This window comes from Dendropsophus ebraccatus, chromosome 8 (assembly GCF_027789765.1).
Source record: "Dendropsophus ebraccatus isolate aDenEbr1 chromosome 8, aDenEbr1.pat, whole genome shotgun sequence".
In the NCBI taxonomy this organism is placed as follows: domain Eukaryota; kingdom Metazoa; phylum Chordata; class Amphibia; order Anura; family Hylidae; genus Dendropsophus; species Dendropsophus ebraccatus.
Genome location: NC_091461.1, coordinates 46,297,985 through 46,321,548, shown reverse-complemented (window position 1 = coordinate 46,321,548; position 23,564 = coordinate 46,297,985). Strand labels below are relative to the sequence as shown.

The 23,564-nt window shown below is 42.2% G+C and overlaps 1 protein-coding gene across 2 annotated transcripts in view; it reads left to right on the top strand.

Annotated features, from left to right (window-relative positions):
* The window catches only part of PHYHIPL (phytanoyl-CoA 2-hydroxylase interacting protein like), a 104,777-nt gene that overhangs the window by 46,529 nt on the left and 34,684 nt on the right, over positions 1–23,564 (top strand). Inside the window, exon 1 of one of the 2 annotated variants that reach the window (XM_069980314.1) lies at positions 16,086–16,106. The exons of the other annotated variant lie outside the window; for it this stretch is intronic. The gene's annotated coding sequence lies outside the window, so the exon portion shown is untranslated. Of the gene's footprint in view, positions 1–16,085; positions 16,107–23,564 lie in introns of those variants that run through there. 2 annotated transcript variants of the gene reach the window in all.

The window sequence follows — 23,564 nt, the reverse complement described above, 5'->3', positions numbered from 1 at the left end:
AGCACTCATTACAAGTTCCTATTAGCACAGTAACATATGTAGAAGCCTCCCAGGGGGAACTTCCTTGCTCTTTAACCATGTGAAGGCTTTTCTAATGAGAGTTTAGCATCTTAGAGTACCCAGGTATAGTATTTAGGTTACCTAAGAATAGAAATATGGGTACAGGTCAGTCCCATTCCTGTCCATAACTTGTCCCAATTGCAGCACAATCCCATTTAAGATGGTTATCCCTCAAACAATATTGATTGTATTGTAGCGGTATGTGGGAAAATCAGTGGTGGGAGATGACAGAAGAGAGTTGTGATACTAAGAGCCGTATTCCACCGGACGATTATCGTTTGCATAATCGTTAACGATTAACAATCTCAAACGACCGCTATTGCGAAAGACCTGAAATCGTTCACTCATTTCCATGGAACGGTAATCGTTACTTACGATTGTAATTGCGATTGTTTTTCTTCGCTATTTATTCGCTATTGCGTTCGTATCTACTGCGAACGACTGGATGACGTCTTATTCAATGTGAACGATTTGCGAACGTTTTGCGAGCGAGCAACGATAAAAATAGATACAGGTCTTATAATGATTTCTCGTTCGGTCGTTAATCATTAACTGCATTTCAACCGAACGATTATTGTTTAGATTCGAACGATTTAGCGATAATCTGAACGATAATCGTCCGGTGGAATAGGGCCCTAATAGCTAGACTACAATGGACTCCTGGGAAATACAGTTACTTCCTGGTCACATGACCACACTGAAAGTGCCACAGGAAGTGAAGAGACCAGAGCTGCAGTGAGACAAAAAAAAAAAAGGTGAAAATGACTCTGCAGGGTGGTTGTTTCCACATTATGCATAGCATGTTACAATAGCAAAGTGTATTATTCCAAAGCGTAATTAATTTTTGAAAGGATAACCCCTTTAAAATCGGTGCACTGTCCTCAGGTTCCATATCCAATTTCTGGCACCCCTACTCATCAGTCATTTGAAGAGCCCACAATGCTACGTGCCACATCCTCTTCAGTGTTTATCAGTGCTCACGCCTGCATTACTGTACTAGTAGTAGTAGCAGCAGCAAAGGAAGATAATGCAGTGTTATCCAATTCAACTGAACGGAGGGCAACTCTGTACTACCTTGCACCACTAGTATTAGAAGTACGATGATGCAGGTGTGACTCCTGGTAAACATTAAATGGGTTATCTGGAGAGCAGAAAATGTCCTACCTTATGGTGGTTTTACACGGAACGATTATAGTTCGAATTTGCACGATAACGATCGCATTTGAGCGATAATCGTTCCGTGTAAACACAGCGAACGATCAAGCGACGAGCGAGAATTAGTTCATTTTGATATTTCAAGTTCTCAAATCGTCGTTGGTCGTTCGCAAAAAATTTGCAGATCGTTCCGTGTAAACAGTCTTTCACCGATTTAAGCTATGTGTGAGATAGGCTTAAGCGATCGCAAAACGATTTTTCCATACAATATATTGTTCCGTCTAAATGTTGATCGTTATAAAAAAAAATATTGTTCATTCGGAATCGTTAATCATGCGATCAGGCAAATTATCGCTCCTTGTAAAAGTACCATAACTTCTCAGACGAGAGGGGATTGGAAGCATGTTGTGGGCATTGCATGCAGGCAAAACCATGCCCACATGCAATTTCCAATAGCTGCCCAATGTTGCCGCAACATCATTAACATCAGGTAGTTATTGGTCATTGCCTGAAACATGTACCTGCCTCTCTCTCATCTCAGAAGTTATCGCCAGGGACAGTCAGAGGGAGGCGGTGGAGCGCCAGAGAGCAGAAGTGGTAGGACCTTTTCTGGACAACCCCTTTAAATGGGTCTGAACTGCGATACTAGAGAATAACCATGAACAGGAGTTTAAAAAAAGTGAAATCAGAGCCTTTCTCTCATCTCACAAACCCATTTAACAATAATGCTGGAATTATCTGTGGGTTTTATCTCGGGCAACATGTTTTTTTAAAAACATATAAATTATTCTTTTACCATATACTGAATGAATCCATAATGGATGATGTTAACACTGTCATTGAAAAGAATAGGTCAGAGCCCCATGGAGGATAATAACACTTGTCTAATGGGGAAAATGTGGCAGGATGGATATGTGCCTGCAGTCATATATGCTATTAAACAGCACACTCCGGATACAAATAGAAAGCTGGTCAGCATTGACATAGAAAAGGATTTGCATATATCATACTCCAGTAAATACTGTATGTAATGGCTCTGGCTGGTTTTTCAGTCACAATGTATTTGACTGTATTAGATAAGTAGATGTATTTGATGAAGGATCTTGTAGCATTAGTGATGAGGGTTCTATAGAATTATTGCACTTCTAGAAGTAGCACGACACCTGCTTATCTGGTACTGCAGCTCAACTGCATTGTTAAAGGGCTACTCAACTAGAGCTTAAAGGGGTATCCCCATCTGGAAATGTATGGTAAACAGAGGATATGCCATAAATGTCAAATAGATGCAAGTAACAACAGTTGGGTTTGCGCCTGTGTCGAGATCTAGTCTCGGGACCCCCGGCCCTATCCAGCCAGCTTGCGGCTACTGCCAGAGGTGGTCAGGAAGCTGAATACAACTGAAGCGGATGTTTATGCAACTGGTGTAATCACCATAGAGATAATAGGAATTCCACAAACAATGTAGCACTGCAAGCTATGTAGCTTATGTAATTCCTGAGTTATGGGAACAGTGCAGCTACTGGTGCTATGCTACTGTATTTACGCAAGTCTTATAAACCCCTATGGGAGTTACACAAATGGCACAGAACAGCTGCTGCTGCAAGCAGGTTGGAGAGGGCCGGGGGGTCCTAGATCTTGAGATAGAGTACGTGCAGGTTGGCACCTGCATCTATTGGAGGCCAAGCTGTAAAGCCGCACAAAACCTGCGGAGAGATGGGGCACTGTATTTAGAGGAAATCATACATAGTTTCCTAATCGTGTACAACCCCTTTAAGTACTTGTGTGTATAAAGGTGTGTGCAGTGCATGCTGTGCAGGCAAAATTGTGTAAAAATACAACTATAGTAAGTAATGTAATATACAATGTACCTTTGCACTATTCACAGCGGATAAGATTGCTTTTATGGGTGTGTGATAAATAATCTGTTCACTTTGATGGGACCAGTCAAGCAAAAGTCAAGCGCTCTAGACATAGGTGGAGATCTCAGAACCTGCTCCACTTCCATTGGTATTGGTATTGGTATTGGTTTACACATGCTGACTGAAATACCACCACCTGAAGTTACCACTTTGGTCTACTACGAGGAAGCTTCTCTACCAGCCAGTCAAGAGACATTTGGCAGAATTGATGGCACACATGCGGATTCTGCACATACACATCTGTCATGTGGACAAGGCCTTCCATTACAATAACAGGGATCAGCTGTATAGGGGATGGGATCCAAAAGTTTTATAGAAATATTTTTGTTTGCCTTACTGAGAGATCTAACCAGTTTTACGGTATACCCCTCCCTGCCCTTAGACACTCGCACGCATGTATTGCATTGTAGCTCTTACCAGAAGATGTTGTTGCTTGTAGGCTAGAACAGAAGTTACCTATCACTGTTTTGTCATCAGAGCTATAATAACATTTAAAGATTGTTTATAACGTAGGCACAACAGATACTGTCAAGATCAACACCATGATCGAAGCAAGTAGAGACAGGACAGGGTGGAGTGCGGATGGTGGTATGTTTCTGCATAGTGCGGCTGATCCTGACACAACAACCGTGATTAATGAAAAATGTGGATGACATGAACCATAGCAAAGAAGATGATAAAGTGAGAAGTTAAGCGATGGCTTCATCTATGTGACCAGGGGCGAATAGTTATCTGATAATTCTTTAAAGATGAGAGCAACAGAGTACTCCCACATCCTCATCATAGAGGCGTGTATGTCCTTAATGGCTGTGGTATAGATTTCATTAAAGTCATATACATTAAGATTTATGTTTTGTGAATGGGCAGAACCAGTTTGAAGTTCATGTCAAGAGACTTTGTCAGGATAAGCCTCGTATAGACTCTTCTTATTTGAAGATTTCTTTGAATACTTTACCATGCCGTCTCAATTAAATCAGATTTACAAGCAAATCTCACAGCAGTAAATTTTCTCTATATTATGTATTACCTGTTTATCCTGGACTTCCGGCTGTACGTTTCTCATCCCTTTCATAATATCTCATTCACTGTGAAAGTTCTGTGACTAAGGGTCCTATTACACAGGCCGACTATGGCCCGATCATTTTAGTGGATGAGTGCCGATCTGCTAGACCTATTAGATGGCCTGATAACCGGGCATCGTTAGCGATGTCCATGCAGCCCTTGCCCAAACCCCTGATACCTTACCTCTTCCCGGTTTTCTCTCCTGTGCTCCACAGCTTCCCAGTTCCTGCAGCAGCAGTATCTGAGCAGCCTGTCAGCTGACAGGCCGCTCAACCTATCACAGGCTGGGACTGCCACAACCTGTGATTGACTGAGCAGCCTATCAGCTGACAGGCCGCTCAGCTGCTGCAGCCTCCGGGACCTGGAATCTGCGGAGCACAGGAGAGAAGACCAGGAGCGGGGGGAGGTAAGGTATCAGGTGTCTGGGCAATCGCCAGCCGTCGGCCACGCATTGCTATTACACGTAGCAATGGGCGGTCGGCGCCCAACAATTTTAGGTCCAAACCTAAACCAACAATCAGCCGATGATCGTTGTCATTGGCTGATCGTTGTCCCTATTACACGTAGCAATGCTCACCCAACGATTTTTGGTCGAAACCTAAACTAATGATCAACCGGCGATCGTTGTGATTGGCTGATTGTTGTCTTTATTACCCGGAGCGATATTTGGCCAAATTGCCCCAATTCTGCCTATTACCACTCCGTGTAACAGGGACCTTACAGTATCTACTGTATTTATTGATCTGTTGCTGTAAGGATATCTCACAGTGAGTATGGGAACAGAAGCAGAAATGATGCTGGAGATTTACATTGCATGCAGCAGGGTGAGCAGAATAAGGATTGGAAATAGAGCAAAGCCGTAATGAGAAGGAAAACATAACCTTAAAACATGTTGTATCTGTACGTCATGGCCTTTATCTCGGATTCCAGAAACAAACAATTTTCTCATTTTCTGGCCATATTGGTGGTGTTTCTAAACCAACAGGGAAAACTCTGGGAAGTTTCCCAACCCTTTCACAGCTGCTCAGAGAATTCCATTTCCAAAGCTGAGCTTGTAATAATGCATCATTCAGCTTCCCAGCATAGACCCTGCAGTGGATGTAATGATTCTTGATTAAATCAGGATTTTGCAGCTTCTGGAACATTCCAGAATAGGTGAAATAATAAAATATTGCCATATGAATATGAGAGAAAGATATTTCATAGTTTGTAAAAAGGATTTGCTTTTCTTTTAGAAACAGGGACCCATATTGTTAGTAGTTTCTGTATCTATTATTGCAGGTTGTCCCTACTGAGCCCCCATACCAGACACAGCCCATAGACAAGAGTGGAACCACATCTGGAAAAAAGGAAACCCTTTTTTCTAACTATGGATAACCTTTTAATTTAAAGGGGTTGCCCCATTCTTTTTTCTTTATGGAATCGATCATATGTAGTCCCTTTCTTTCCTTTAGTTCTTTCTTTGAACTTTTATTTAACCTCTGTGCCCCTTGACATGTTCTTCTTCATTTACATAGAAAGCTTCCTGTTCATGTCATATCTGGGTCACAGAGGTTGGCAGTGCTGATATCACACTTAGCTTTGCCAGCCTCCTGCTTCACATGTAGCTCTGCCCACTTTACCCTTGTGTTACTACAAGTGTATGCCTATAGGGCAGCATGGTGGCTTAGTGATTGGCACTGTTCCCTTGCATTTCTGGGCTTTTTGGTTTAGATATTTATATATCCCTATATTTATACACTCACCGGCCACTTTATTAGGTACACCTGTCCAACTTAGTTACCACTTAATTTCTAATCAGCCAATCACATGGCGGCATTTAGGCATGTAGACAAGGTAAAGACAATCTCCTGCAGTTCAAACCGAGCATCAGTATGGGGAAGAAAGGTGATTTGAGGGCCTTTGAACGTGGCATGGTTGTTGGTGCCAGAAGGGCTGGTCTGAGTATTTCAGAAACTGCTGATCTACTGGGATTTTCACGCACAACCATCTCTAGGGTTTACAGAGAATGGTCCGAAAAAGAAAAACCATCCAGTGAGCGGCAGTTCTGTGGGCGGAAATGCCTTGTTGATGCCAGAGGTCAGAGGAGAATGGGCAGACTGGTTCGAGCTGATAGAAAGGCAACAGTGACTCAAATAGCCAACCGTTACAACCAAGGTAGGCAGAAGAGCATCTCTGAACGCACAGTACGTCCAACTTTGAGGCAGATGGGCTATAGCAGCAGAAGACCACCCGTTCCTAGCATGGTGTACCTAATAAAGTGGCCGGTGAGTGTATATCCTGTTAGTGGAAAAAATTTTTTTTATGAAGATGGTGAGTGCCGCAAGTATTTTTTTTCTTTTCTGCTGTGTGATTTCCCCGCTATGAATCATTGCAGAGCACCATCACAGTATCATGAACTTAGGGCGTTATGCAGCACTGGAGTTTCAATTTTGAACCCCACCAGGAGCAGCATCCGCAAGCATGGATTCATACCCATTTTGGCTGAAAGTGCCTATCACATGGATGAGTGGAATGCCACGAAAAAATTCCCCAAGCCATAACACTACCAACACCAGCTTGTGTTCTTCCAGAAATGGTTGCAGGGTGTTTGTTCAGTGATGTTTCGCACTTGTCAGCGACGTCCATTTGTTTCATGAAACAGAAAACAAGACTTACCAGAGAAGGCAATCCTTTGAAGCCTTTTCTGTCGATGCCAATTTGTTAGCTGTCGTGCAGTGACCATCTGCCTGCTTCAGAACCCCATACGCAGAAGCATTCTCTGAACAGTTGTTTTAGGGCTTTTTTCATGACCCAATGTGTGCTGCATGTGAGTGCCCATCAGTAAGACCTACTGTATCTATGGGAAAACAATGCCTGTTCACACTTGGTGGTATAATATAAGGATCATTAAAGGGGTTATCCAGCGCTACACAAATATAGCTACTTTCTACCAGAGACAGCTCAACTCTTGTTTCCAGTTCAGGTGTGGTTTGCAATAAAGCGCTATTCATTTCAATGAAAGTTACAAAACCTGCACCCAAACTGGAGACAAGAGTGGTGCTGTCTCTGGAAGAAAGTGGTCATGTTTTTGTAGCACTGGATAATGCCTTTAAATGCTTTTTAGGGAGTGCTGGGGTGAATATTTTTTGAGGACTACGGGAAAACAATAGATATTCAACTAGTCATTTGTCTTAATACATTAACATAACAAAAAGTTCATATCAGGACGCACTTTAATGTTCGGGACAATTATTGCCATATGACATGTGCAAACATAAATGTCACATTCTTTAGCATTTCCTCTTGTTCCCAGATTCCTAACACGGTTCTGTTTGGGCTTGTAGATGCACATCAGATATGCAGCCTCCCTTATAAAGACAATAAGCAAAACAAGAATACTTCTGTGTCTAGATATTGCTGTTACGTACATGGACTCCTGGTGTCCTTTTGGTTTTCTCTCAGGAATGTCCACTTCATGTGTCAGTGCTGGTGGTCGCACATGCCTAGTAGCTCAGCTTTACTGCCTGGATCCTAGTGTACTTGGGTAGTAGAGTGGTTCATGCTTATGAAGGCCAAACAATAAAAATAAGGGCACTTGAAGTGGCTTCTTCTCAATTGCAGTGTACACATTAGGTGGATGTTCTAAGAGAAATGTAGTAACCAAGTGGCAGTGACCAATAAACAATTTGTTTAGAACTTTGCTTCAACTCTGTCTATTAAAGAACCTCCCTTCTATGTTATTTACAAGCCCTAATAGAGCATATGGAAGGAGCAGTCTTCATGAGAATTAGAATTAGATGATTGAACTGACTCTTGTGAGATGACATTTGTTTGGTTTGATGCTGAACCAAATTTTCAAAGTTTGGAATGAGTTCATAAAGATGACAGCTGCACAATTCAAAACAATTTAATAAAACAACCCAAAAATAAAGGGTATGCTCACCTGTCCACGCTCCTCCGATGCCCGGGATGCCAATGTCGCCCACTGATAGTAGCCACCTCCAGCCTGCCCAGCCAATGACTGACTAAGACAGGACAGGAGCACAATCAGTGATTGGCTGAGTAGGCTGTCACTCTTGTCTTGAAAGTTACAGCCCACTCAGCTAATCACTGGCAGTGGGCTGTCACTCCTGAGACAAGAGTAACAGTCGGCTCAGCCAATTACTGACTGACTGAGACGGGACAGCTCTGAGGACAGTGATTGCCTGAGTGGGCTGTCACTCTCAAGCAGGCTTTTGGCGGCTGCGGGGGACAATAAAGACTGGAGAGGGAGGACGCTGGGGGAGTGTGGACAATTAAGTATTGATAAGTGAACTTTGTGAACTGCACTAAAACATGTAAATGTCTACAATCATTTAACTATTTAAGGGTGCGTTTACACAGAAAGGTTTATCTGACAGATTTTGGAAGCCAAAGCCAGGAATGGATTTAAAAAGAGGATAGATCCCAGTCTTTCCTTTATGACCTGATCCGTGTTTATAGTCTGCTCCTGGTTTGGGCTTCAAAGATCTGTCAGATAAATCTGTCTGTGTAAACGCACCATTAGTGTGGTTTATTTAAAGGGGTTTGCTGATAAAAAAAAAAAACTTGTCCACTATCAACAGCATTCTGGTTCCTTTGTTTTGAGTCGAGCTGCGGGTCGGCTCATGACCCATGTCTCCATTCATTGTCTAGGGAGAAAGAGCTGTGTGCTCTCAGCGATCTCGTTGGAGAGTGAGGAGAAATTTTCAGTGTTCATCTTAATAATTTCCCTCCATTATTTTTGTTGCCAAATTGATTTAGTCATGACTAATGAGAGCCCTAGAAAATATTCTATTATGTCAGGATTTGTTGTAAGATTATCAAAAACTCAGTGTTTCAATTAAGTGGAGTTTTATACTCTTCTATACTTATGCGTTTCCCGTTGTGGGCAGAAAGGATCTATATGATTTCTATAATCCTTATTTTTATTACCACAATTACCAGCTATATAAAAAAGCTCAGTGTCTCTACTACAATAAAATAAAGATTACAGCCATTTAAACATTCAAGATTCTGAAATTATACCTGCTTCTCTTTATTTCCCAGGAGGAAATTGTGTCTGGGTGACGCATTTGTTAAAGAAATTGCCTTGATCTCTATCTTTCATTAGCTTGGTTGTCTATCAAATCCCTATATTCTCGCTGCATTTTCAGTGGCATGTCGATCAACAGAGATTGGTAGCTATTGCATACAGTATGTATCATAGAAGAAACCCACCAATTGGGGAGCACTACTCAGAGTAGACCCATTTTCTTTCTATCTAGGCAATACCGTAGGCCCAGTGCTGGACTGGGGATCCTTGGATTCACCAGAGGAAATTATTCTGAAGGCTCACCTTATATCAGTATGGAATTTCTTATTGTTCACTTTTTGCATCAGACACTGTTGTCATTGCAGTCGATATGCAAATATACTGCAGAGACACCATCATGTGTTTTTCAACATCAGTGAGCTAGCCAAACCTTCTACCGGGAAGGAACAAACCACCCAGGGGATCTCCAATCTAGGTAACCATGTTCCAACAACCCACAGTCAAGGTATCCATCCACAGACAGTTGTTTCAGGATATTTGCCCCTCATCAGTGTGGAGCAGAATTCTGGCTAGAGGGAGCAAAGCCTAGTAAGTGCATTCAAGAGAATGATAGTTGACCCCAGGGAGATCAACCAAAACGCAGTGGAGACACCATCATGTGTTTCTCAACGTCAGTGAATCTACACACATTGAACACAGAGAACATTTTTGTAAAATCTAATAGGTTATTTGTGAATCAATCTATAAAAATAGATACTACTGACAAGTGCTGGAAAGTCATCTTCAAGTCTGATTGTCTCTTTGCTCACTCGAGGAACTGCTAGCATTCAGGTGCATATCCAGTTTAGCTTTAACCATTGGTATTAAGACAAACCTTATTCTGTCATCCACTCATCACAACAAAGGTTATACTGTGCCAGCACAACTATGGAAGACAGTCTAGAAATAAATACAATCCCTATTGTGACTGACACCATCGGTATATAACATAGCTAGCAAAAAACATATCATCTAATGAGACTTCACAAAAACTAGGGCACAGTCTAAAAATAAAGATGTGCAATGCTGTGATATCACTATATTATAGTAGCATGTGGTATCGCCTATATAGAACATGGGATGGGCATAGAAACAAACATTTTGACTTCATCACATAATCAACAAAAACAAACCCTATTGTGATATCATCAGTGTCGAACATAAACTAGGTATAAAGACACAGACTGCTGTAACATTTGTCACAATAGAACACAGCCTAGGAATGGAAGCATTGACTATTGTTACATCATCATACTAGAACACAGACTAGAAGTAAAGGCACAATCTACTGTGACGTCATCACAACTGCACACAGTCTAGGAATAAAGAAACTGACCGTTGTGAATCATTGCAATAACCTAGAAATAAATACACACATTATAGTGACATTAGCATTATAGAATACAACCTATAAGTAGAGATAAACACCAGTGTAATACCATCATAGTAAAAGGCAACTATGAAGTAAAGACACAAACATGACCAACAGAGAATACAGCTTAGGAATAAACACAAAAACTATAGTAGCATCATTATTAGAAAAAAACAACCTTGAAATAAAGCAAATTCAAATTTTTATTTCATGTTGCATTTTAATAACCTGCATAATTTGGTGAGATTAAACCTTCAGAGTGGCGACCAAATACATTTTGGACTCTCAATTAGGAGACTGCAGGCGAGTTGTTTGCCAGCAGTACTCTCCAGGATCTCCTTTCCCTTACTTATCTTGCCATTCATGAGGCACCACCTACTTCTGTGTAATGACATAGCGCTACAGAAAGTGCACTGGACTGAACAAGCAGGCACTGTGCTGGGGGATGATTTACAGTACACCTACTATGAATTGCATGGGGGGGGGGGGGGTTGCAGGTCTGAGCGGGGACCCGGGTTGTGACGTCTGCTCAGCCAGTTAGTGGCCAAGACAGGACCCCGCTATGGCCACTGACTGGCTGCGTGGACCATACACATAAATTGATTTGCCCGGTCTTTTACTTTAAATTATAAATATACTCACTTTTAAAATTACCAGCTGCTCTTGTGGCAACAGCTCCCTGGTCCTGTATCCCGCCCAGACCAGGAAGTGGCTGGGGACACAGGGAGCGGAGTGGTGGTAGGTATGTGACCACCACTTTTGTAGCGGAGGAAGTAAGAGCATGTTATTTCTCTTATCCTGCCCCCCCCCCCCCCCCTTCCAGCACTTGTTAAAAAAAAATTTTGCCTGGACTTCTCCTTTAATTTATTGTTCGTTTGTTCTTGCAGTAAATATATATACCTAGGATAACACTTTAATTTAACTGTGAATTTGCTTCATCTCCGTATCCATATCTGGTTTAGGACTCCAGCGTTATGTAAAAATACAGCCACTCATTATCATTCACTATTCTAGGCTTGGGAGGAAGTTGTAGGAAAGGCAGTGCCGAAAATGATTAGCTAGTAAGGTAAAGCTGGACTTATAGAAGTGCAGGCGTGATCTGATCTCTGATGCAGGTCACAGCAAGTCTGTGTCACAACCAAGTATTCTCACTGCCCTATGTGCACACTGTGAGCTGGGTAAAGTGATGACTGCCGACTTCACAGGCAACATCTCTATCTCACCTGCACTGTGGATACCCTGAAAACAGAAGGTAAGGGGCCTATATTATACTATATGGGACACTGGAACAAGTAAGGAATCTGTATGACGTATATTTCTGTATGTAGCATCTGGGCTCTGTTTCTAAATATGATATAAAGGAGTGTTTTAGCTGTCCAGCTGCTGCCAGTCTGCTGCTGTCAGCATATCTATAGACTGCCACAGCGCGCTTTAGTTTGTAGTTATAATACAGCTGGAATCTCTGATTACATACTTGTAGAGTTATTATTGCTTTGGGTTAGTGTTTTGGTGAAGAAGCGGGACCCACATTTATCAGTGTTGAGATGGGAATATTACAGTATTTTGTATTATGTATGTGAATAAAAGCCGTCTATATGAGTGTCCTATGAGAAAGGAATTCCAAAATCTGGAATTATATGAATGAAGATACACTTAATGAAATGTATTGAACTGGTCAATATAGCTGTCTACCACTGACCATGTAGGAATACAGAAAGCTGTTTCGTTACTCTAAGGAACGGTATATTGCGTAGTTTATCAAATACTATGAAGACTAGGATCTACATTGACGTGACAATTCATAGGAGTATTGTACATTTTCGATGTCAGGTGAAGATGAGGTTTTATATGTGCTAAATGGAGTATTAAATATTTTATTTGACTGCCAGTTTATAAAAGCATTTGCAGCATAGATTGTCGGTGATTCACCAAGGCTTCAGCATATAAGCCGATATTTCCAAGTGCTAGATATAAATGTTTAGCTAAAAAAAAAGAAAACCAAAAGTTTTAGTATTCCTTCAGGATTTTATACATGGAAGGGGTTCCCCAGAAATGTATTTTAAATACATTGGAAATGAGATTTGGTAGTATGCTCTTATTGGAGCAACCTCTGCAGCTGGGCCCAGAAGGTCAGGGGGCCTCACAGTGACTGGTTTAGATAAATTCATGTATATATGGGAAAGGTAATGACAGGTTAAATATTTTTCCCGGTAGTTTTGAAAGGTTTCACCAATTATTAAATTGTTCATCTAGTTTAGGGAAGAGGCCCACATGACTATAAGGAGAACTAATTCTCATGCTTTATTTGGTTGTAGCGGCCTGGTTGTAAGCTGTTGCTGTCAGGAACTCACCTGCCATGGCTCCAGCGGCGTCCTCCTCGGGCTGTGCTCTGGCAGACGGCGCTAGGACGCAGCACTGCTTCGCCTACCAGAGCCGAGTGACGTCACGGAGACCCAACGGCGTCCCTGGTTACTCCGTGTCACTGCTCGCGGCCACCCAGCCTGTGCATCTGAACTGCATCACACTCAGGCTGATGGGCAGATCGCTCTGCCAATCAGTCTGCAGTGTTCCAGCTGCTGTTTGGCTGGATTCAGGAGGCTGGAACTATAGTATGCTGGTCCGGGCTCCTGATCCAGTATAAAGTATATGTGTGACCAGCTCTCCTTGCTGGCTATTAGTGTAAACTACTCCCAGCTCCCCTTGTCTCCTTTCCCAGCGTTCCCTGTCCTGTAGCCTTTGCTATTATACTACCTGTTTTCTGACCTCCTGCCTGACCTCCAACTATCTGTTCTCTTGCTGATTTTGTACTTCGCTGCCCGCTGTTGCTGACTTGGCTGGTTGACTGCTCTCTATTGTGTTTGTCTACGTTTTGTGTTGCACTTAATCAGTGTAGGGACCGACTCCACAATTGTCCGTGGCCGTTTAGTGTCGTCCGTGGCAAGTAGGCAGGGACTGTGGTTGGGTCAAGCTTCAGGGCCCACTGTGTTGCCCATCTCCTGTCTCTCTAGCCCCTGACAGTTGCATTGTGAAATTAGGAAACTGTGTTCTTCTCCACCAATGATCTCTGTAAAAAAGTTACTCTATAGATTTGTTAGGTGTGTAGATACTACTTCATAAGAATGGAAATTAAAGCGACTCTGTACCCACAATCTGCCCCCCCCTCCCCTGTCGGATAACTGCTTTTTATCCAAGATCTGTTCTGTGGTCCGTTCAGCAGGTGTTGCAGTTGTTCTCCTAAAAAAAAAATTTTTAAACTTGCAGCCCTGTGTCAAATTAGTGTAGCCTAAAGTGTCTGTGCCCTAGGCCTGCACTGCCTCTTCATCCCTCTTTGCCACTCTCTTCACCATTAGGAATGCCCCCAGGCAGCATTTCTCCTAATCATCACTTGTCTGAACACTGCACAGGGGCCTTAACGATTCAGCACATGTGCAGTGTCCAGACAAGTGATGAGTAGGAGAAATCCTGCCTAGGGTATCACTAAGGATGAAGAGGGCCAGGAGGAGGGACAAAGAGGCGTCACAGGCCTAGGGCACAGACACTCTAGGTCACGCCAATTTAACACAGGGCTACAAGTTTAAACGTTGTTTTTTTAGGACAATAACTGAACAGGCCCCCAGGACTGATCTGGATTAAAAGCAGCTGTCTGACGGTACAAGCAGTTTTGGGGGGGGGGGGGGGGGACAGATTGTGGGTACAGAGTCGCTTTAATGGTGCAAAACAGGAAACCTATATTTGTCACATAAAGACCTTGGTAATTGATGTCTTTTGAAATGATACACATGAAAAATTAAAAGGTGAATATTGTGATGAAAAAAGGAAGAAACATAACACTTTGTTGTTAAAGACATGCAGAGCTAATTGGCCTGGTCATTAAAGGGTTAAAAGCATTGGACCAGCGACATTTTTAAATGAAAAGGACTGTAATGCTCTGTAATGAAATGAAAGTCCCATAGACATACAGACATACATAGCGATATACTGTACGTTAGTGCAAATGCAACCTAATTCTTGCCCATGTGCAGCATTATGGTGTTTATAAGGTGGACGATGACTCAGGTGGATAATTGTATTAGAACAATCAGTGTTTGTATGATGTCTGTATAGTATACAGAGCCATATGTAAACAAAGGAGCCACCTAATTTTACTAGTTTGCAGCCTGGCCCCTATAGCACCGGCATTGCCTGTTTCTATGGCAGCCATAGCAGTGTGAGTGTTTGGATGCACGTTCCATGGTCTGCATAGGAGCCTTGTTTCTTTCCTTTGGAATCCAAGAACAACAGACGGGTGTTACCTGCAGATGATGACTTATTTATTGATTCAGGCTGACAGCACAGCCCTTCCTGTTCTGCTCCTCGCTGTTCATCAGAAACATATTGTGGGTCACTGTTGAACATGGATTATAGCCTATAAATAAAAAACTATATATATTTTTTTATTTTGTTGCTAATCTTAGGTATACCTGCCATAATAAAGAAGTGGAGGTTGCCTTGTTGAACCCAGCACTAGTATATCACATATTGGGAATACAGTGCATATGGTGTGGCAGGTCCACATGAACAGATATAGTTTTCTTAAAGGGGTTGTATCATGGTGAAAACTAGGTCTAATGGGAAAATAAATGTATACCAGAAGTGTAAGCATTTCTGAAAATATACTCTTTGAGGGATATAGACTTATGGGGGGAGATTTATCAAACATGTTGTAATGGGGAACTGTCTCACTTGCCCCTAGCAACCAATCAGATTCCACCTTTCATTTTCCAAAGAGTCTGTGAGGAATGAAATTGGAATCTGATTGGTTGCTAGGGGCAGTTTCTCTTTACACCTTGTTTGATAAATCTCCCCCATGGTGTATTATACACGTCGATAGAGAAGGAAGCGAGCGCCGACCTGTCAGGTCAGTGCTCACTTCCTCCTTGTTCCCGCTCACTGCCTGTGCTATTACACTCACAGACAGCGGGGAACAATGGGAGGGGTCACAGGGATCAGCAAAGGGGCTGCTTGGACGATCCTTGGATCAGGTGGCCCATTCAAGAGAGCAGCGGTCTGCTGCTGCCAGTCCCATTACACGGAACGACAGGCAGCAGACCATTGCTGATGTGATTGGGGTTTTTTCAACTTGTTGAAAGACCACGATCAGCCAACATTGTGCATGTCGGCTGCTCGTGGTCTTTTAGCATAAGCCATTACACCAAACAATTATTGGCCTGAATGGTCAGTAATCAGTCAAGTATGGCCAATAATTGTGTGGTGTAAATAGGGCCTTTATAGGCAATCCCCTCAGGGAGTACTGTCTGTTGGTCTCCATTGAACCTGCCAGCATGGGGGATTGTGGGAGAGTGTGTGCACTGTCACATGGCAACAGCAGAGTCAAGAGGAAACCAGGAAGTGATTAGGTCCATGATGGAGAAAAACAGTACAGTGATATGTTATTATACCTAAAACATTATACTTCTTTATATATGTAAGTCATACACATCTAATTTTATTATACCAACTTTGCCCTATGGCTCAACTGGGGTACACCCCACAGCAGTTAGTATGGGAACCATCACAGTTCGACTAGCTCAGCTTTCTCTTAACATATAAATACCAAATAAATAGAGTACTTTGTATAAATTGCATAATCCAGGTCTCAATAATCAGAGCTGCAAAGATTTCAGGATTACTGAAACAAAATAACAGTTGGATGTTTCGGGATTAAGTACCGTTGGCTGGCACCAAGCGGATTAAATGCCTCTTCCAGACAAAATAGATAAAAACCCGATGATGCACTTAACATGTACGTGTTTTTGTTTGATAAATTAGGGTTGTGTAATCTGTTTTCACTTTTAGTTCTCTAACGAGCTATGATCTTATTTATTTATTATACTTTTAAACTGACGATTTGATCAGTTGCATTCCATGTGTTCAAATTGGAGAATGTATGAGGTGAACATCTATATGAGACCAAGGGTGATCTATTTTACAGAGCAGCAGATTAAGTGTGGAATTGATTAGTAGCGAACATGAATAGAAGGAGATGAAGGACTGCACTATATCGCTGCCTATATATATTAGAATCGATTGATTTTGAGTGAAAATAAATTCCCACCCTAGCCTAGAAGACGTGAACAGTTTGAAATAGACCGGTTACTCGGGATGTAACTGATAGCGGTTATGTATTGTTTCCATGGCAACCGGTCTGCCCACCATACACACTTATATCTGATTTTGATGACTTTATGATGAGCACAGGCTTTGGTGTTTCATAGTTGCTGATCAGCAATCATCCTGGATCAAATATTCATTCACTATCCTTTAGATAGGCCAATAATGTCAAAGTCCCGGAAAACCCTTTAAACCTGTTCAGTATGGTCAGCTAGAAATCCATCTCAAAGATGGATTGACATAGTGGAGAACAATAGCCAGGTTATGCAGCTCCTCTTCTTTGTGTACAGGGAGAGATCTGTCAATTGGGGGTTGGGGACCAATCCGACAAGCTCCAATTCTCTATAAAGATAAAAGTATGATTAGGGTATGTTCACACTCAGTAAATCAGGTGGAATTCTCCGCCGCTAAATCTCGCCTGCCTCAGTGTGCCATAGCCTGTCTATTGGAGAGCATGTGCTTCTCCGCTGCCGTTGCTCTCTGCTCAAAGAAGTGTCATGTCACCTCCTTGAGCGGAGAGCGGCGGCAGCAAAGGAGTGCGCGCTGTCCCATAGAGAAGCAGTGTCACCTGTTGCAATGAAACTAATGTGTATGTGCAAACATTCCTGCAACATAATTTCCATATTAATTCCAGTGACTTTTTCCTCTTTATTTGACAGATACAGTATTTCCCCATCACCCCTTATTACTGCCAGTCAGTTTCCCTCCACGTCCTAACAATGCCAGACACAGTTTAGAAAACAGAATGGAATAGACTCACTTTTCCGTACTCCACTTACAAGCCTGACCTCTATGGGCGTTCCTCCGTAGTGATAGCTACCTGCCTTGGTGACAACCGGGTTAGGTGTCCTATCAGGAGCAGTGATACCAGAACAATCAGGTGTCGAGCCGACATGTCACCCTTTATTATGGCGGAGCATTCAAATAGGTGGTTATTTAAACAGTTACTCATTTGGTGGATGAGAGTTTGGGCCACTATGTCATGTGCCAAGTCCCAAGGGCCCCATAGCAGCTGTGTGATCTGCCTGCATTTGAGGTCGGACACTGTTCTTGCTCCTTGTATCAAGTCTACTCTTGTGTACATACACATGACCAACAGGGCCGTATTTACCATTAGGCACCCGTGGTCCGGTGCCTAGGGCAGCACCTTGCAGGGGGGCAGCACCAGGGAGCAGGGGGACAGAAAAAACTATTTTTTATTTTTTTTGTTTCCCTCCTCCCGTTCAGACTTGCCAGTAAATCTGGTGTCTTTTCCAGGGGGGTGGGGGGTATGGTGGTATTGGTCAGGTCTGGTATCGCCAATAGGTGCGTGAAGATGGGGCGTCTTCAGGCTTAGTGCCTAGGGCAGCAGCAACTGTTAATACAGCCCTGATGACCAATAGTTATTTTCACGTTCCTACTATCCACACCGAGTTGTTGAAAAAAATATAGTAACTTTGAAGCCTCAACCCAAAATGTTATGTACCCCAGTATTTCCCCCCAGTCAGAAGTCAGCTGTAGGGACACTATTGTTCATTTTTGGACTCAGTTACAAGACAATCAGCTGAAATATTAGTAGGTTGGACTTTTTGAGAGAAAAAAACACAGCAAGAACACTGTAAAAGACTTCCAAGTACTCAAAATCTCACATTTCCAGTATTTTCTCAGTGTACTAAGAACTCCTGCTAAGTGTTACATTGTATTGCAGCTTTCAACAGATTTTCTGATTATAGGATACTAGAGTATTTACTTGTTAAAGTCTAGAAAAGTTCCTTGATTACCTTGGAAAGGCTGTCACATAGAGAGCAATTTCCTCTCTTCTAACTGATTCGGAATGAGACCTGTGTGTGCGGTGCAGAATTTAGGCACAGCACTGTGGTTGGGTTACTCTGTGCCTACCACTTGTCTCTACTCTTGTGCAATCAACAAAAGCAAAATAATCAAGATCCTTCCACATGAGACCAGACAGCTCATTTAAATACTGCTGGAATCTTCTGACAACAGACGGCTAATTTAATTCTATAAAGGAGGTGTGTTATTGAAAAAAAAAATCCCAGCTCCGCTTCGCTGCACAAACTAAAAAAAAGTTAGAAGTCTGTGCACAATAATAAGGCAGCACACCGTGGAAAAAATGCTTAACTAATAGGAACAAATGTATGAAGATGGAGAACAAAGACAGTTTATGGTTTTTTAGCATATCCTTGGTGCTTTCCCTTAAAATACTGGCTGCAGTTTACAACAAAAATGTGTTTCCTGTCTATAATAAGAAATCTTATAATTAAGATAATGAATCTATTATTATGGCCTGAAGCACAGACTTAAAGCCTCTTTGCTATGTGGTGTTAGGCTATGTTAACACAGAGTAAAAGTACGGCCGTTGTTGCCATCGGCAACAATGGCCGTACTTTGTATGGTGTGGAACACTGCATTGCCTTCTATAGGATTCCGGCCAGAGCGTATACACATAGTACACTCTCCGGCTGGGATCCCATGCAGCGCCGCAAAAAACTGACATGTCAGTTTTCTGCGGCCGCAATTCAGTGAATTGCAGCCATAGAAAGACCTGTCAGTTCACACAATGAAGCGAGCGGCTCCGGCCGCTTGCTTCATTGTCTACTATGTGAGTTCTGATGCGAGTGCACACTGATGCGCCCGCATCAGAACCCTGCGGCCGGAAAGATCATCCTGCCGGTACTGCAGTACTGGCCGGGATGATCTTTTAAAAAAACGGCCGTTCGGTGACCCGGCTGGTCTCATACACCGTGTAAACATAGCCTTATTATGCAGATAGATTTTTATTTAATTTGTAGCTAGGTTTTTACTAACAAATATAAATTTAGACATATCTGCACAACCAGAAAATGGCTCCCTGGCGTCATCAGAGGAAATGACTGTAATGGCCTACCCTCCGTCTACAAGAAACATGCCCATTTCCATGCTGGTCATACACATACTGTAAGATTGCAATCAGCTAAATGTTTGTTCAGTTTGCCGATGTGTCTCCTGATCTCTGGTTACACATCCACGTGTGTTCTAATCGGAGAGGGGAGAAAGCTGCTGCCAGTTATATGTCTGTGTTGCCTAGAACAAAAGGATTGGGCAGTTGTAATTTTACATACCCACCTACTCTTCTATGACTTCTGCTGTTAAAGTCCCCTTACTCTCGCTTAATTTAATCAGTCAACAGTGTCAACTAGGCGGGGCTTTATGGCCTAACTGCTGTAAAGCCCCGCCTAGTTGACACTATGCACTGATGAAATTAAGCAATTTTATACTAGAAAGAAGACACAGACAAGTTTTATACAGGTATAAATTAAATATTCAGAATCTAAGCTTGTTGATGGTGTGGAGAAATGCACATAAAGTAAGGAAGGGGGTTTTATAGTGTCACTGTCTTTGACTAAGGGAGAGTTGAGAGGCCACGATACACCAATAAACATTAGATGGGTGACCAATACTCCAAAATTGTCAGGTTAGGCTGACACTTATCTAATGTGTATGGCTACCTTTAAAGTCAGTTAAAACAAAAGTCAAAAGTTTTGGTCACTTTTTGAATACTCAAGTTTTTGAATACTCACACCTGCCACTGATTATTGGATACAACCAAAAGAAACACTCAATCCTCAGGTCACTGCTATCTCCATCTTGCTGCAGTGGACGGTCTCTATAGACTTTTATATGATAGCCTGTGTCTAGCAGCATGACAGAGTGGGCAGGGGAATCAATCGCTTAGCCAATTTCTTCTCCTTGCTTCATCTAATGAATCGATAAATTGTCATGCTTTTAGGGCAAGTTCTTTTTAAAGTGACAGTGCCCTTTTAATTTCATTGCTCACAATTGAATCATCAATAAGGTTAAAGAGGAAAAAATATGCTACCGACTACTGATTGTCCACTTCAAATGGGATTGTGTTAATGGATCATTGGGATTTATTATTGTGTCAGAGACACCTGGTACTTTGGCGGGCCAGTTTGACTCTGCATGACTGTCTAAGTGCTTTTATACAGAGACGGTTTTTTTTACAGATTTTTGAAGCCAAAGCCAGGACCAGATTATAAATAGAGAACAGGTCATAAAGAAAAAACTGAGATTTCTCTTCTTTTCGAATCCATTCCTGACTTTGGCTTAAAAATTCTGTCAGAAAAATCTCTCTGTGTAAACGCACCTTTAAGCTATGTTCACACTACGTAAAACTACGGCCGTAGTTCTCGTCGCAGAACTACGGCCTTAGTTTTGCGGCGTATAACATAGCCTTATTTTCAATGGGATCCCGGCCCTAGCGTAGACACATCGTATGCGCTCCGGCCGGGATCCCATGCAGCACCAGAAAAAACTGACATGTCAGTTTTCTGCGGCCAGAATTCAGTGAATTCCGGCCGCAGAAAGACCTGTCAGTTCACACAGTGAAGCAAGCGGCTCCGGCCGCTTGCTTCACTGTGGGCTATGGGAAGCTCTGATGCGGGCACACGCTGATGCGCCCGCATTAGAGCTCCGCGGCTGGAAAGATCACCTGGCCGGTACTTAAGTACCGGCCGGGATGATCCGGGCTAAGACCAGCCGTTCCATGACGCAGCCAGGGTCAGGGAACGGCAAAGTGTTCACGTAATGTGAACATAGCCTTAATCTTGGCAACTTTTGAGTTTTCCATCTTGCACATTTGTAACTCACTTGACCTCACTTCCAAAACAAAAACTTTCACACAGTAGGATAATTCGCATAAAATGCCAGCGAGAGGCCATATCAATGTAATATTCATAAACATATTTACTTTCCCACATTTTCTACTCCATCCCTAATCTAAAACCCTTGATAGTTTTTACTCCGGCATATCTTTCTTTAGGCTCTGGATCAGTATGCAAATAGATCTGCAATGTTTTTTACATTGTAGTTTTTTTTATGCTGTTTTTGTGTCAGTTTTTTGAGCATTTATTTCGTTTTACATAACACATAAACCCCTCTGTGTGAAGGAAGCGGGTGTATCTTAATTAGAAGGGGAATACATTTTTTTCTCTTTGTTTCTTTCTAGTTTTTCCTTTCCTTAAGCAATATTTTCCCTGAGATTTGGAGCCTTCTACAGGCAGAGATGTTATAGTGTTTGGTTAGGGCTCCCATGGGTCCCACTATTCCCAGAGCAATCCATGCTGTTGCTAAAAAAAAAAAAAAAATCTGACTTGAGTATTTGTAGGGAAAATTTGCATGAATTCAATTTTATGCTTGACTGGTGAGAGAACCTGTGCGTGATGATGACTCTAAGTATGATGCAGAGCACTGTTACAGTATGTCCATTGACTTCCCAGAAAAGAGATGCTGTGTTACATTGGTTCACATTGCTCATGTGGAATAGGAACTGCTTGGGACCCTTCATGTTAGGCCCCACTGCAGCTGCAGGGACTTTGGCAGGAATTCCAAGAAGGATATACAAAGCAGACACCTTTTTCAGGTACCTTCCCTTCAAGCCAATGTTCATGCTCTTTTAACAAAAACATGTAGCCAACAACAAAAAATGAGGTGTTCCTATTAGGGTGCCCTGATCACACACCTTTTTACATTTTTTTGATACAGTCTCACATTTTTGATGAGTATTGATGAGGGGCAAGAACTAGGGATGAGCGAACCGGCTGAGGTTTGGGTTCGCTGAACTATCAGCTTCTGATTCCCGCTGTCTGCCCGCTCCGTGGAGAGGGTCGATACAGCCTGAGGACTGCCTAGAAAACTGGGATACAGCCTATGACTATGGCTGTATCCTAGTTTTCCAGGCGGTCCTAAAGGTTGTATCCACCCTCTCCACGGAGCGGGCAGACAGCGGGAATCAGAAGCTGATAGTTCAGGTTCATACGAACCCGAACCTCAGCCGGTTCGCTCATCCCTAGCAAGAACCTCTGAAATAGCTGTCTACAGATGGGTCACTTCTCCTTCTGGGGAGATTTTCTGGCTTGGCTTATAAAATCCCCAGTCATGTTATAAGGCTTCTTACGGGATCATGAACATTGGCTTGAAGAGAAAGCTACTGTACCTCCTCAAAGTTAAACTTTACTGATTCTATGAACACTGATCCCAATGACCCTGTTTGCAGAGATGACATGCAGTTGATCAGCATTATATAGAATCAAAAACAATGGTGGAGATTTATCAAACTGGTGTAAAGTAGAATTGGCTCAGTTGCCCCTAGCAACTAATCAGATTCCACCTTTCATTTTTCAAAGAGTCTGTGAGGAATGAGAGGTGAAATCTGATTGGTTGCTAGGGGCAACTGAGACAGTTTCACTTTACACCAGTTTGGTAAATCTCCCCCAATGTGTATAAGATGCAGTTAAAAAAATGAACTAAACAAAATTTTTTACTTTTTTTATACTTTTTGTAATTTGTTGTCTACCAGTGGTTGCTCCGTCCACATTACATGACCACCATAACCGAACCTGTAGAGACATCTTTTTTTTTTTTTAAATCTATAATAAGCAATTACCATACAAAATAGGTTCTTGTTTATTTTGTAGAGGCCTAGTAAATTGGCTTTTATAATAAACGATAAAAGGGCTACACAGTCATCATATAAACAAACCAGTCATTGTTTTGAGCTGTGTATGGACCCATTGAAGACCTTATTATGTCATCATTGTGATAGTGTATTTGTAAGTACTAATCCCTACAGCTTTCTGAATCTTAACACAGACTCTTTGGCGATTTACAATGCTGTATTGTATTCATTCACAGTTGCCTTTAATAGAAGAGTCAAGGTTTTCCTTTTGAAGAACTGAGTAAAACTGAGAACTTTTTATACATGTGGAATCAATGC